Source organism: Phalangium opilio, unplaced genomic scaffold (genome assembly GCF_054372755.1).
Source record: "Phalangium opilio isolate 3A_F unplaced genomic scaffold, DU_Popi_V2 ptg000031l_1, whole genome shotgun sequence".
Classification (NCBI taxonomy): Eukaryota; Metazoa; Arthropoda; class Arachnida; order Opiliones; family Phalangiidae; genus Phalangium; species Phalangium opilio.
The window spans coordinates 1,689,041-1,701,281 of record NW_028324158.1 but is presented as its reverse complement, the minus strand read 5'-3'; the positions used below and the strand labels follow the sequence as shown (position 1 = coordinate 1,701,281).

At 39.5% G+C, this 12,241-nt stretch overlaps 26 non-coding genes across 26 annotated transcripts; all 26 read right to left on the bottom strand.

Annotated features, from left to right (window-relative positions):
• Positions 1 to 882: 882 nt before the first annotated feature.
• TRNAR-UCG (transfer RNA arginine (anticodon UCG)) lies at positions 883 to 955 on the bottom strand. Its single transcript has one exon. It is a non-coding gene; the product is annotated as a tRNA-Arg (tRNA).
• A 243-nt stretch (positions 956 to 1,198) lies between these two features.
• Positions 1,199 to 1,271, bottom strand: TRNAR-ACG (transfer RNA arginine (anticodon ACG)). The gene has a single exon. It is a non-coding gene; the product is annotated as a tRNA-Arg (tRNA).
• Positions 1,272 to 1,981: 710 nt separating this feature from the next.
• TRNAR-UCG (transfer RNA arginine (anticodon UCG)) lies at positions 1,982 to 2,054 on the bottom strand. The gene has a single exon. It is a non-coding gene; the product is annotated as a tRNA-Arg (tRNA).
• Positions 2,055 to 2,144: 90 nt separating this feature from the next.
• Positions 2,145 to 2,217, bottom strand: TRNAR-UCG (transfer RNA arginine (anticodon UCG)). The gene has a single exon. It is a non-coding gene; the product is annotated as a tRNA-Arg (tRNA).
• Positions 2,218 to 2,307: 90 nt separating this feature from the next.
• On the bottom strand, positions 2,308 to 2,380 carry TRNAR-ACG (transfer RNA arginine (anticodon ACG)). The gene has a single exon. It is a non-coding gene; the product is annotated as a tRNA-Arg (tRNA).
• Positions 2,381 to 2,787: 407 nt separating this feature from the next.
• On the bottom strand, positions 2,788 to 2,860 carry TRNAR-UCG (transfer RNA arginine (anticodon UCG)). Its single transcript has one exon. It is a non-coding gene; the product is annotated as a tRNA-Arg (tRNA).
• A 403-nt stretch (positions 2,861 to 3,263) lies between these two features.
• TRNAR-UCG (transfer RNA arginine (anticodon UCG)) lies at positions 3,264 to 3,336 on the bottom strand. The gene has a single exon. It is a non-coding gene; the product is annotated as a tRNA-Arg (tRNA).
• A 544-nt stretch (positions 3,337 to 3,880) lies between these two features.
• Positions 3,881 to 3,953, bottom strand: TRNAR-UCG (transfer RNA arginine (anticodon UCG)). The gene has a single exon. It is a non-coding gene; the product is annotated as a tRNA-Arg (tRNA).
• Positions 3,954 to 4,043: 90 nt separating this feature from the next.
• On the bottom strand, positions 4,044 to 4,116 carry TRNAR-ACG (transfer RNA arginine (anticodon ACG)). Its single transcript has one exon. It is a non-coding gene; the product is annotated as a tRNA-Arg (tRNA).
• A 547-nt stretch (positions 4,117 to 4,663) lies between these two features.
• Positions 4,664 to 4,736, bottom strand: TRNAR-UCG (transfer RNA arginine (anticodon UCG)). The gene has a single exon. It is a non-coding gene; the product is annotated as a tRNA-Arg (tRNA).
• Positions 4,737 to 4,826: 90 nt separating this feature from the next.
• Positions 4,827 to 4,899, bottom strand: TRNAR-UCG (transfer RNA arginine (anticodon UCG)). The gene has a single exon. It is a non-coding gene; the product is annotated as a tRNA-Arg (tRNA).
• Positions 4,900 to 4,989: 90 nt separating this feature from the next.
• On the bottom strand, positions 4,990 to 5,062 carry TRNAR-ACG (transfer RNA arginine (anticodon ACG)). The gene has a single exon. It is a non-coding gene; the product is annotated as a tRNA-Arg (tRNA).
• A 1,210-nt stretch (positions 5,063 to 6,272) lies between these two features.
• On the bottom strand, positions 6,273 to 6,345 carry TRNAR-UCG (transfer RNA arginine (anticodon UCG)). Its single transcript has one exon. It is a non-coding gene; the product is annotated as a tRNA-Arg (tRNA).
• A 243-nt stretch (positions 6,346 to 6,588) lies between these two features.
• On the bottom strand, positions 6,589 to 6,661 carry TRNAR-ACG (transfer RNA arginine (anticodon ACG)). The gene has a single exon. It is a non-coding gene; the product is annotated as a tRNA-Arg (tRNA).
• A 710-nt stretch (positions 6,662 to 7,371) lies between these two features.
• Positions 7,372 to 7,444, bottom strand: TRNAR-UCG (transfer RNA arginine (anticodon UCG)). The gene has a single exon. It is a non-coding gene; the product is annotated as a tRNA-Arg (tRNA).
• A 90-nt stretch (positions 7,445 to 7,534) lies between these two features.
• On the bottom strand, positions 7,535 to 7,607 carry TRNAR-UCG (transfer RNA arginine (anticodon UCG)). Its single transcript has one exon. It is a non-coding gene; the product is annotated as a tRNA-Arg (tRNA).
• Positions 7,608 to 7,697: 90 nt separating this feature from the next.
• Positions 7,698 to 7,770, bottom strand: TRNAR-ACG (transfer RNA arginine (anticodon ACG)). Its single transcript has one exon. It is a non-coding gene; the product is annotated as a tRNA-Arg (tRNA).
• A 1,200-nt stretch (positions 7,771 to 8,970) lies between these two features.
• TRNAR-UCG (transfer RNA arginine (anticodon UCG)) lies at positions 8,971 to 9,043 on the bottom strand. Its single transcript has one exon. It is a non-coding gene; the product is annotated as a tRNA-Arg (tRNA).
• A 243-nt stretch (positions 9,044 to 9,286) lies between these two features.
• On the bottom strand, positions 9,287 to 9,359 carry TRNAR-UCG (transfer RNA arginine (anticodon UCG)). The gene has a single exon. It is a non-coding gene; the product is annotated as a tRNA-Arg (tRNA).
• A 90-nt stretch (positions 9,360 to 9,449) lies between these two features.
• TRNAR-ACG (transfer RNA arginine (anticodon ACG)) lies at positions 9,450 to 9,522 on the bottom strand. Its single transcript has one exon. It is a non-coding gene; the product is annotated as a tRNA-Arg (tRNA).
• A 67-nt stretch (positions 9,523 to 9,589) lies between these two features.
• On the bottom strand, positions 9,590 to 9,662 carry TRNAL-AAG (transfer RNA leucine (anticodon AAG)). The gene has a single exon. It is a non-coding gene; the product is annotated as a tRNA-Leu (tRNA).
• Positions 9,663 to 9,752: 90 nt separating this feature from the next.
• TRNAR-ACG (transfer RNA arginine (anticodon ACG)) lies at positions 9,753 to 9,825 on the bottom strand. The gene has a single exon. It is a non-coding gene; the product is annotated as a tRNA-Arg (tRNA).
• A 229-nt stretch (positions 9,826 to 10,054) lies between these two features.
• On the bottom strand, positions 10,055 to 10,127 carry TRNAP-UGG (transfer RNA proline (anticodon UGG)). The gene has a single exon. It is a non-coding gene; the product is annotated as a tRNA-Pro (tRNA).
• A 711-nt stretch (positions 10,128 to 10,838) lies between these two features.
• On the bottom strand, positions 10,839 to 10,911 carry TRNAR-UCG (transfer RNA arginine (anticodon UCG)). Its single transcript has one exon. It is a non-coding gene; the product is annotated as a tRNA-Arg (tRNA).
• Positions 10,912 to 11,001: 90 nt separating this feature from the next.
• On the bottom strand, positions 11,002 to 11,074 carry TRNAR-UCG (transfer RNA arginine (anticodon UCG)). The gene has a single exon. It is a non-coding gene; the product is annotated as a tRNA-Arg (tRNA).
• Positions 11,075 to 11,164: 90 nt separating this feature from the next.
• On the bottom strand, positions 11,165 to 11,237 carry TRNAR-ACG (transfer RNA arginine (anticodon ACG)). The gene has a single exon. It is a non-coding gene; the product is annotated as a tRNA-Arg (tRNA).
• Positions 11,238 to 12,241: the final 1,004 nt, after the last annotated feature.

Genomic DNA, 12,241 nt, shown 5'->3' with positions numbered 1-12,241 from the left:
ACAAGCCAGTTAGAATCTAACAAAATGATATTGAAGCGTTGCAATATTAATAATTTGCCTGCTAGAAATCTGTTATAAATGTAAATAACGAGATTGCCAGGACCAGAACCAGGAATCTTCTGCTCCGTAGGCAGACACGTTGTCCATTGCGTTACAAGCCACTTAGAGTCTAAAAAAATGATATTGAAGCGTTGCAATATTATTAATTTGCCTGCTAGAAACAGTTATAAATGTAAAGAACCAGCTTGCCAGGACTCGAGTCTTGAATCTTCTGCTTCGAAGGCAGACGCGTTATCCATTGCGCCACAAGCCCGTTAGAGTCTGACAAAATGCTATTGAAGAATTGCAAGATTATTTATTTGCCTTCTAATATATGCTAGAAATCTCTTATAAATGTAAATAGCGAGCTAGCCAGGACTCGAACCTGGAATCTTCTGCTTCGAAGGTGGACGCGTTATCCATTACGCCACAAGCCCGTGCTTTATATTACAAAACATTTTTTCCAAACATTGTATTTATAAGATATTTTCTTTTATGACGTATAAAAGACCTATATAAATCAACACCGAGCTTGCCAGGATTCGAACCTGGAATCTTCTGCTCCGTAGGCAGACACGTTGTCCATTGCGCAACAAGCCAGTTAGAATCTAACAAAATGATATTGAAGCGTTGCAATATTAATAATTTGCCTGCTAGAAATCTGTTATAAATGTAAATAGCGAGCTTGCCAGGACTCGAACCTGGAATCTTCTCCTTCGAAGGCAGAGGCGTTATCCATTGCGCCACAAGCCCGATAGAGTCTGACAAAATGCTATTGAACAATTGCAAGATTATTTATTTGCTTTCTAATATATGCTAGAAATCTCTTATAAATTTAAATAGCGACCTTGCCAGGTCTCGAACCTGGAATCTTCTACTTCGAAGGCAGACGCGTTATCCATTACGCCACAAGCCCGTGCTTTGTATTACAAAACATTTTTTCCAAACATTGTATTTATAAGATATTTTCTTTTATGACGTATAGAAGACCTATAAAAATCAACACCGAGCTTGCCAGGACTCGAATCTGGAATCTTCTGCTCCGTAGGCAGACACGTTGTCCATTGCGCAACAAGCCAGTTATAATCTAACAAAATGATATTGAAGCGTTGCAATATTAATAATTTGCCTGCTAGAAATCTGTTATAAATGTCAATAGCGAGCTTGCCAGGACTCGAACCTGGAATCTTCTGCTCCGTAGGCAGACGCGTTGTCCATTGCGCTACAAGCCCGTGATTTGTATTACAAAAAATGTTTTGCAAACATTGTATTTATACGATATTTTCTTTTATGACGTATGAAAGACCTATAAAAATAAACAACGAGTTTGCCGGTACTCCAACCTGGAATCTTCTTCTCCGTAGGCAGACGCGTTATCCATTGCGCCACAAGCCCGTTAGAGTCCGACAAAATGATATTGAAGCATTGCAATATTATTGATTTGCCTGCTAGAAACGGTTATAAATGTAAATAGCGAGCTTGCCATGACTCGAACCTGGAATCTTCTGCTTCGAAGGCAGACGCGTTCTCCATTACGTCACAAGCCCGTGCTTTGTATTTCAAAACATTTTTTCCAAACATTGTATGTATAAGATATTTTCTTTTATGACGTATAAAAGACCCATAAAAATCAACACCGAGCTTGCCAGGACTCGAACCTGGAGTCTTCTGCTCCGTAGGCAGACACGTTGTCCATTGCGCCACATGCCAGTTAGAATCTAACAAAATGATATTGAAGCGTTGCAATATTAATAATTTGCCTGCTAGAAATCTGTTATAAATGTATATAACGAGCTTGCCATGACTAGAACCAGGAATCTTCTGCTCCATAGGCAGACACGTTGTCCATTGCGCCACAAGCCAGTTAGAGTCTAACAAAATGATATTGGAGCGTTGCAATATTATTAATTTGCCTGCTAGAAACAGTTATAAATGTAAAGAACGAGCTTGCCAGGACTCGAACCTGGAATCTTCTGCTTCGAAGGCAGACGCGTTATCCATTACGCCACAAGCCCGTTAGAGTCTGACAAAATGCTATTGAAGAATTGCAAGATTATTTATTTGCCTTCTAATATATGCTAGGAATCTCTTATAAATGTAAATAGCGAGCTTGCCAGGATTCGAACCTGGAATCTTCTGCTTCGAAGGCAGAGGCGTTATCCATTACGCCACAAGCCCGTGTTTTGTACTACAAAACATTTTTTCCAAACATTGTATTTATAAGATATTTTCTTTTATGACGTATAAAAGACCTATAAAAATCAACACCGAGCTTGCCAGGACTCGAACCTGGAATCTTCTGCTCCGTAGGCAGACGCGTTAACCATTGCGCCACAACTCCGTTAGAGTCTGACAAAATGCTATTGAAGAACTGCAAGATTATTTATTTGCCTTCTAATATATGCTAGAAATCCCTTATAAATGTAAATAGCGAGCTTGCCATTACTCGAACCTGGAATCTTCTGCTTCGAAGGCAGACGCGTTATCCATTACGCCACAAGCCCGTGCTTTGTATTACAAAACATTTTTTCCAAACATTGTTTATTATAAGATATTTTCTTTTATGACGTACAAAAGACCCATAAAAATCAACACCGAGCTCCCCAGGACTCGAATCTGGAATCTTCTGCTCCCTAGGCAGACACGTTGTCCATTGCGCCACAAGCCAGTTAGAATCTAACAAAATGATATTGAAGCGTTGCAATATTAATAATTTGCCTGCTAGAAATCTGTTATAAATGTAAATAACGAGCTTGCCAGGACTCGAACCTAGAATCTTCTGCTTCGAAAGCAGACGCGTTATCCATTACGCCACAAGCCCATGCTTCGTATTACAAAACATTTTTTCCAAACATTGTATTTATACGATATTTTCTTTTATGACGTATATAAGACCCATAAATATCAACACCGAGCTTGCCAGGACTCGAACGTGGAATCTGCTCCGTAGGCAGACACGTTGTCCATTGCGCCACAAGCCAGTTAGAATCTAACAAAATGATATTGAAGCGTTGCAATAATAATAATTTGCCTGCTAGAAATCTAGTATAAATTTAAATAACGAGTTTACCAGGACTAGAACCAGGAATCTTCTGCTCCGTAGGCAGACGCGTTATCCATTGCGCCACAAACCCGTTAGAGTCTGACAAAATGCTATTGAAGAATTGCAAGATTATTTATTTGCCTTCTAATATTTGCTAGAAATCTCTTATAAATGTAAATAGCGAGCTTGCCAGGACTCGAACCTGGAATCTTCTGCTTCGAAGGCAGACGCGTTATCCATTACGCCACAAGCCCATGCTTCGTATTACAAAACATTTTTTCCAAACATTGTATTTATACGATATTTTCTTTTATGACGTATATAAGACCCATAAATATCAACACCGAGCTTGCCAGGACTCGAACGTGGAATCTGCTCCGTAGGCAGACACGTTGTCCATTGCGCCACAAGCCAGTTAGAATCTAACAAAATGATATTGAAGCGTTGCAATAATAATAATTTGCCTGCTAGAAATCTGTTATAAATTTAAATAACGAGCTTACCAGGACTAGAACCAGGAATCTTCTGCTCCGTAGGCAGACACGTTGTCCATTGCGCCACAAGCCAGTTAGAGTCTAACAAAATGATATTGAAGCGTTGCAATATTAATAATTTGCCTGCTAGAAATCTGTTATAAATGTAAATAACGAGCTTGCCAGGACTAGAACCTAGAATCTTCTGCTTCGAATGCAGACGCGTTATCCATTACGCCACAAGCCCGTTAGAGTCTGACGAATGCTATTGAAGAATTGCAAGATTATTTATTTGCCTGCTAGAAACGGTTATAAATGTAAATAGCGAGCTTGCCAGGACTCGAACCTGGAATCTTCTGCTTCGAAGGCAGACGCGTTATCCATTACGCCACAAGCCCATGCTTTGTATTACAAAACATTTTTTCCAAACATTGTATTTATAAGATATTTTCTTTCATGACGTAAAAAAGACCTATAAAAATCAACACCGAGCTTGCCAGGACTCGAACCTGGAGTCTTCTGCTCCGTAGGCAGACGCGTTATCCATTGCGCCACAAGCCCGTTAGAGTCCGACAAAATGATATTGAAGCATTGCAATATTATTGATTTGCCTGCTAGAAACGGTTATAAATGTAAATAGCGAGCTTGCCATGACTCGAACCTGGAATCTTCTGCTTCGAAGGCAGACGCGTTCTCCATTACGTCACAAGCCCGTGCTTTGTATTTCAAAACATTTTTTCCAAACATTGTATGTATAAGATATTTTCTTTTATGACGTATAAAAGACCCATAAAAATCAACACCGAGCTTGCCAGGACTCGAACCTGGAGTCTTCTGCTCCGTAGGCAGACACGTTGTCCATTGCGCCACATGCCAGTTAGAATCTAACAAAATGATATTGAAGCGTTGCAATATTAATAATTTGCCTGCTAGAAATCTGTTATAACTGTATATAACGAGCTTGCCATGACTAGAACCAGGAATCTTCTGCTCCGTAGGCAGACACGTTGTCCATTGCGCCACAAGCCAGTTAGAGTCTAACAAAATGATATTGGAGCGTTGCAATATTATTAATTTGCCTGCTAGAAACAGTTATAAATGTAAAGAACGAGCTTGCCAGGACTCGAACCTGGAATCTTCTGCTTCGAAGGCAGACGCGTTATCCATTACGCCACAAGCCCGTTAGAGTCTGACAAAATGCTATTGAAGAATTGCAAGATTATTTATTTGCTTTCTAATATATGCTAGGAATCTCTTATAAATGTAAATAGCGAGCTTGCCAGGACTCGAACCTGGAATCTTCTGCTTCGAAGGCAGAGGCGTTATCCATTACGCCACAAGCCCGTGTTTTGTACTAAAAAACATTTTTTCCAAACATTGTATTTATAAGATATTTTCTTTTATGACGTATAAAAGACCTATAAAAATCAACACCGAGCTTGCCAGGACTCGAACCTGGAATCTTCTGCTCCGTAGGCAGACGCGTTAACCATTGCGCCACAACTCCGTTAGAGTCTGACAAAATGCTATTGAAGAACTGCAAGATTATTTATTTGCCTTCTAATATATGCTAGAAATCCCTTATAAATGTAAATAGCGAGCTTGCCATTACTCGAACCTGGAATCTTCTGCTTCGAAGGCAGACGCGTTATCCATTACGCCACAAGCCCGTGTTTTGTATTACAAAACATTTTTTCCAAACATTGTATTTATAAGATATTTTCTTTTATGACGTATAAAAGACCTATAAAAATCAACACCGAGCTTGCCAGGACTCGAACCTGGAATCTTCTGCTTCGAAGGCAGACGCGTTATCCATCACGTCACAAGCCCGTGCTTTGTATTACAAAACATTTTTTCCAAACATTGTATTTATAAGATATTTTCTTTTATGACGTATATAAGACCCATAAATATCAACACCGAGCTTGCCAGGACTCGAACCAGGAATCTTCTGCTCCGTAGGCAGACACGTTGTCCATTGCGTTACAAGCCACTTAGAGTCTAAAAAAATGATATTGAAGCGTTGCAATATTATTAATTTGCCTGCTAGAAACAGTTATAAATGTAAAGAACCAGCTTGCCAGGACTCGAGTCTTGAATCTTCTGCTTCGAAGGCAGACGCGTTATCCATTGCGCCACAAGCCCGTTAGAGTCTGACAAAATGCTATTGAAGAATTGCAAGATTATTTATTTGCCTTCTAATATATGCTAGAAATCTCTTATAAATGTAAATAGCGAGCTAGCCAGGACTCGAACCTGGAATCTTCTGCTTCGAAGGTGGACGCGTTATCCATTACGCCACAAGCCCGTGCTTTATATTACAAAACATTTTTTCCAAACATTGTATTTATAAGATATTTTCTTTTATGACGTATAAAAGACCTATAGAAATCAACACCGAGCTTGCCAGGATTCGAACCTGGAATCTTCTGCTCCGTAGGCAGACACGTTGTCCATTGCGCAACAAGCCAGTTAGAATCTAACAAAATGATATTGAAGCGTTGCAATATTAATAATTTGCCTGCTAGAAATCTGTTATAAATGTAAATAGCGAGCTTGCCAGGACTCGAACCTGGAATCTTCTCCTTCGAAGGCAGAGGCGTTATCCATTGCGCCACAAGCCCGATAGAGTCTGACAAAATGCTATTGAACAATTGCAAGATTATTTATTTGCTTTCTAATATATGCTAGAAATCTCTTATAAATTTAAATAGCGACCTTGCCAGGTCTCGAACCTGGAATCTTCTACTTCGAAGGCAGACGCGTTATCCATTACGCCACAAGCCCGTGCTTTGTATTACAAAACATTTTTTCCAAACATTGTATTTATAAGATATTTTCTTTTATGACGTATAGAAGACCTATAAAAATCAACACCGAGCTTGCCAGGACTCGAATCTGGAATCTTCTGCTCCGTAGGCAGACACGTTGTCCATTGCGCAACAAGCCAGTTATAATCTAACAAAATGATATTGAAGCGTTGCAATATTAATAATTTGCCTGCTAGAAATCTGTTATAAATGTCAATAGCGAGCTTGCCAGGACTCGAACCTGGAATCTTCTGCTCCGTAGGCAGACGCGTTGTCCATTGCGCTACAAGCCCGTGATTTGTATTACAAAAAATGTTTTGCAAACATTGTATTTATACGATATTTTCTTTTATGACGTATGAAAGACCTATAAAAATAAACAACGAGTTTGCCGGTACTCCAACCTGGAATCTTCTTCTCCGTAGGCAGACGCGTTATCCATTGCGCCACAAGCCCGTTAGAGTCCGACAAAATGATATTGAAGCATTGCAATATTATTGATTTGCCTGCTAGAAACGGTTATAAATGTAAATAGCGAGCTTGCCATGACTCGAACCTGGAATCTTCTGCTTCGAAGGCAGACGCGTTCTCCATTACGTCACAAGCCCGTGCTTTGTATTTCAAAACATTTTTTCCAAACATTGTATGTATAAGATATTTTCTTTTATGACGTATAAAAGACCCATAAAAATCAACACCGAGCTTGCCAGGACTCGAACCTGGAGTCTTCTGCTCCGTAGGCAGACACGTTGTCCATTGCGCCACATGCCAGTTAGAATCTAACAAAATGATATTGAAGCGTTGCAATATTAATAATTTGCCTGCTAGAAATCTGTTATAAATGTATATAACGAGCTTGCCATGACTAGAACCAGGAATCTTCTGCTCCATAGGCAGACACGTTGTCCATTGCGCCACAAGCCAGTTAGAGTCTAACAAAATGATATTGGAGCGTTGCAATATTATTAATTTGCCTGCTAGAAACAGTTATAAATGTAAAGAACGAGCTTGCCAGGACTCGAACCTGGAATCTTCTGCTTCGAAGGCAGACGCGTTATCCATTACGCCACAAGCCCGTTAGAGTCTGACAAAATGCTATTGAAGAATTGCAAGATTATTTATTTGCCTTCTAATATATGCTAGGAATCTCTTATAAATGTAAATAGCGAGCTTGCCAGGATTCGAACCTGGAATCTTCTGCTTCGAAGGCAGAGGCGTTATCCATTACGCCACAAGCCCGTGTTTTGTACTACAATACATTTTTTCCAAACATTGTATTTATAAGATATTTTCTTTTATGACGTATAAAAGACCTATAAAAATCAACACCGAGCTTGCCAGGACTCGAACCTGGAATCTTCTGCTCCGTAGGCAGACGCGTTAACCATTGCGCCACAACTCCGTTAGAGTCTGACAAAATGCTATTGAAGAACTGCAAGATTATTTATTTGCCTTCTAATATATGCTAGAAATCCCTTATAAATGTAAATAGCGAGCTTGCCATTACTCGAACCTGGAATCTTCTGCTTCGAAGGCAGACGCGTTATCCATTACGCCACAAGCCCGTGTTTTGTATTACAAAACATTTTTTCCAAACATTGTATTTATAAGATATTTTCTTTTATGACGTATAAAAGACCTATAAAAATCAACACCGAGCTTGCCAGGACTCGAACCTGGAATCTTCTGCTCCGTAGGCAGACACGTTGTCCATTGCGCCACAAGCCAGTTAGAATCTAACAAAATGATATTGAAGCGTTGCAATATTAATAATTTGCCTGCTAGAAATCTGTTATAAATGTAAATAACGAGCTTGCCAGGACCAGAACCAGGAATCTTCTGCTCCGTAGGCAGACACGTTGTCCATTGCGTTACAAGCCACTTAGAGTCTAAAAAAATGATATTGAAGCGTTGCAATATTATTAATTTGCCTGCTAGAAACAGTTATAAATGTAAAGAACCAGCTTGCCAGGACTCGAGTCTTGAATCTTCTGCTTCGAAGGCAGACGCGTTATCCATTGCGCCACAAGCCCGTTAGAGTCTGACAAAATGCTATTGAAGAATTGCAAGATTATTTATTTGCCTTCTAATATATGCTAGAAATCTCTTATAAATGTAAATAGCGAGCTAGCCAGGACTCGAACCTGGAATCTTCTGCTTCGAAGGTGGACGCGTTATCCATTACGCCACAAGCCCGTGCTTTATATTACAAAACATTTTTTCCAAACATTGTATTTATAAGATATTTTCTTTTATGACGTATAAAAGACCTATAGAAATCAACACCGAGCTTGCCAGGATTCGAACCTGGAATCTTCTGCTCCGTAGGCAGACACGTTGTCCATTGCGCAACAAGCCAGTTAGAATCTAACAAAATGATATTGAAGCGTTGCAATATTAATAATTTGCCTGCTAGAAATCTGTTATAAATGTAAATAGCGAGCTTGCCAGGACTCGAACCTGGAATCTTCTCCTTCGAAGGCAGAGGCGTTATCCATTGCGCCACAAGCCCGATAGAGTCTGACAAAATGCTATTGAACAATTGCAAGATTATTTATTTGCTTTCTAATATATGCTAGAAATCTCTTATAAATTTAAATAGCGACCTTGCCAGGTCTCGAACCTGGAATCTTCTACTTCGAAGGCAGACGCGTTATCCATTACGCCACAAGCCCGTGCTTTGTATTACAAAACATTTTTTCCAAACATTGTATTTATAAGATATTTTCTTTTATGACGTATAGAAGACCTATAAAAATCAACACCGAGCTTGCCAGGACTCGAATCTGGAATCTTCTGCTCCGTAGGCAGACACGTTGTCCATTGCGCAACAAGCCAGTTATAATCTAACAAAATGATATTGAAGCGTTGCAATATTAATAATTTGCCTGCTAGAAATCTGTTATAAATGTCAATAGCGAGCTTGCCAGGACTCGAACCTGGAATCTTCTGCTTCGAAGGCAGACGAGTTATCCATTACGCCACAAGCCCGTGTATTGTATTACAAAACATTTATTCCAAACATTGTATTTATAAGATATTTTCTTTTATGACGTATAAAAGACCTATAAAAATCAACACCGAGCTTGCCAGGACTCGAATCTGGAATCTTCTGCTCCGTAGGCAGAAGCGTTATCCATTACGCCACAAGCTCGTGCTTTGTATTATTTTTATACGATATTTTCTTTTATGACGTATAAAAGTCCCGTAAATATCAACACCGAGCTTGCCAGGACTCGAACCTGGAATCTTCTGCTCCTTAGACAGAAGCGTTATCCATTGCGCTACAAGCCCGTGCTTTGTATTACAAAACATGTTTTGCAAACATTGTATTTATACGATATTTTCTTTTATGACGTATATAAGACCCATAATTATCAACACCGAGCTTGCCAGGACTCGAACCTGGAATCTTCTGCTCCGTAGGCAGACGCGTTATCCATTGCGCCACAAGCCAGTTAGAGTCTAAAAAATGATATTGAAGCGTTGCAAAATTATTAATTTGCCTTCTAGAAACAGTTTTAAATGTAAAGAACGAGCTTGCCAGGACTCGAACTTGGAATCTTCAGCTTCGGAGGGTAAGCGTTATCCATTGCGCCACAAGCCCGTTAGAGTCTAACAAAATGATATTGAAGCGTTGCAATATTATTAATTTGCCTGCTAGAAACAGTTATAAATGTAAAGAACGAGCTTGCCAGGATTCGAACCTGGAATCTTCTGCTTCCAAGGCAGACGCGTTATCCATTACGCCACAAGTCCGTGCTTTGTATTTCAAAACATTTTTTTAACAACATTGTATTTATAAGATATTTTCTTTTATGACGTATAAAAGACCTGTAAAAATCAACACCGAGCTTGCCAGGACTCGAACGTGGAATGTTCTGCTCCGTAGGCTGACACGTTGTCCATTGCGCCACAAGCCAGTTAGAATCTAACAAAATGATATTGAAGCGTTGCAATATTAATAATTTGCCTGCTAGAAACAGTTATAAATGTGATGAACGAGCTTGCCAGGACTCGAACCTGGAATCTTCTGCTTCGAAGGCACACGCGTTATCCATTGCGGCACAAGCCCGTTAGAGCGTGACAAAATGCTATTGAAGAATTGCAAGATTATTTATTTGCCTTCTATTATATGATAGAAATCTCTTATAAATGTAAATAACGAGCTTGCCAGGACTAGAACCAGGAATCTTCTGCTCCGTAGGCAGACACGTTGTCCATTTCGCCACAAGCCAGTTAGAGTCTAACAAAATGATATTGAAGCGTTGCAATATTAATAATTTGCCTGCTAGAAATCTGTTATAAATGTATATAACGAGCTTGCCATGACTAGAACCAGGAATCTTCTGCTCCGTAGGCAGACACGTTGTCCATTGCGCCACAAGCCAGTTAGAGTCTAACAAAATGATATTGGAGCGTTGCAATATTATTAATTTGCCTGCTAGAAACAGTTATAAATGTAAAGAACGAGCTTGCCAGGACTCGAACCTGGAATCTTCTGCTTCGAAGGCAGACGCGTTATCCATTACGCCACAAGCCCGTTAGAGTCTGACAAAATGCTATTGAAGAATTGCAAGATTATTTATTTGCCTTCTAATATATGCTAGGAATCTCTTATAAATGTAAATAGCGAGCTTGCCAGGACTCGAACCTGGAATCTTCTGCTTCGAAGGCAGAGGCGTTATCCATTACGCCACAAGCCCGTGTTTTGTACTACAAAACATTTTTTCCAAACATTGTATTTATAAGATATTTTCTTTTATGACGTATAAAAGACCTATAAAAATCAACACCGAGCTTGCCAGGACTCGAACCTGGAATCTTCTGCTCCGTAGGCAGACGCGTTAACCATTGCGCCACAACTCCGTTAGAGTCTGACAAAATGCTATTGAAGAACTGCAAGATTATTTATTTGCCTTCTAATATATGCTAGAAATCCCTTATAAATGTAAATAGCGAGCTTGCCATTACTCGAACCTGGAATCTTCTGCTTCGAAGGCAGACGCGTTATCCATTACGCCACAAGCCCGTGTTTTGTATTACAAAACATTTTTTCCAAACATTGTATTTATAAGATATTTTCTTTTATGACGTATAAAAGACCTATAAAAATCAACATTGAGCTTGCCAGGACTCGAACCTGGAATCTTCTGCTTCGAAGGCAGACGCGTTATCCATCACGTCACAAGCCCGTGCTTTGTATTACAAAACATTTTTTCCAAACATTGTATTTATAAGATATTTTCTTTTATGACGTATATAAGACCCATAAATATCAACACCGAGCTTGCCAGGACTCGAACCTGGAATCTTCTGCTCCGTAGGCAGACACGTTGTCCATTGCGCCACAAGCCAGTTAGAATCTAACAAAATGATATTGAAGCGTTGCAATATTAATAATTTGCCTGCTAGAAATCTGTTATAAATGTAAATAACGAGCTTGCCAGGACCAGAACCAGGAATCTTCTGCTCCGTAGGCAGACACGTTGTCCATTGCGTTACAAGCCACTTAGAGTCTAAAAAAATGATATTGAAGCGTTGCAATATTATTAATTTGCCTGCTAGAAACAGTTATAAATGTAAAGAACCAGCTTGCCAGGACTCGAGTCTTGAATCTTCTGCTTCGAAGGCAGACGCGTTATCCATTGCGCCACAAGCCCGTTAGAGTCTGACAAAATGCTATTGAAGAATTGCAAGATTATTTATTTGCCTTCTAATATATGCTAGAAATCTCTTATAAATGTAAATAGCGAGCTAGCCAGGACTCGAACCTGGAATCTTCTGCTTCGAAGGTGGACGCGTTATCCATTACGCCACAAGCCCGTGCTTTATATTACAAAACATTTTTTCCAAACATTGTATTTATAAGA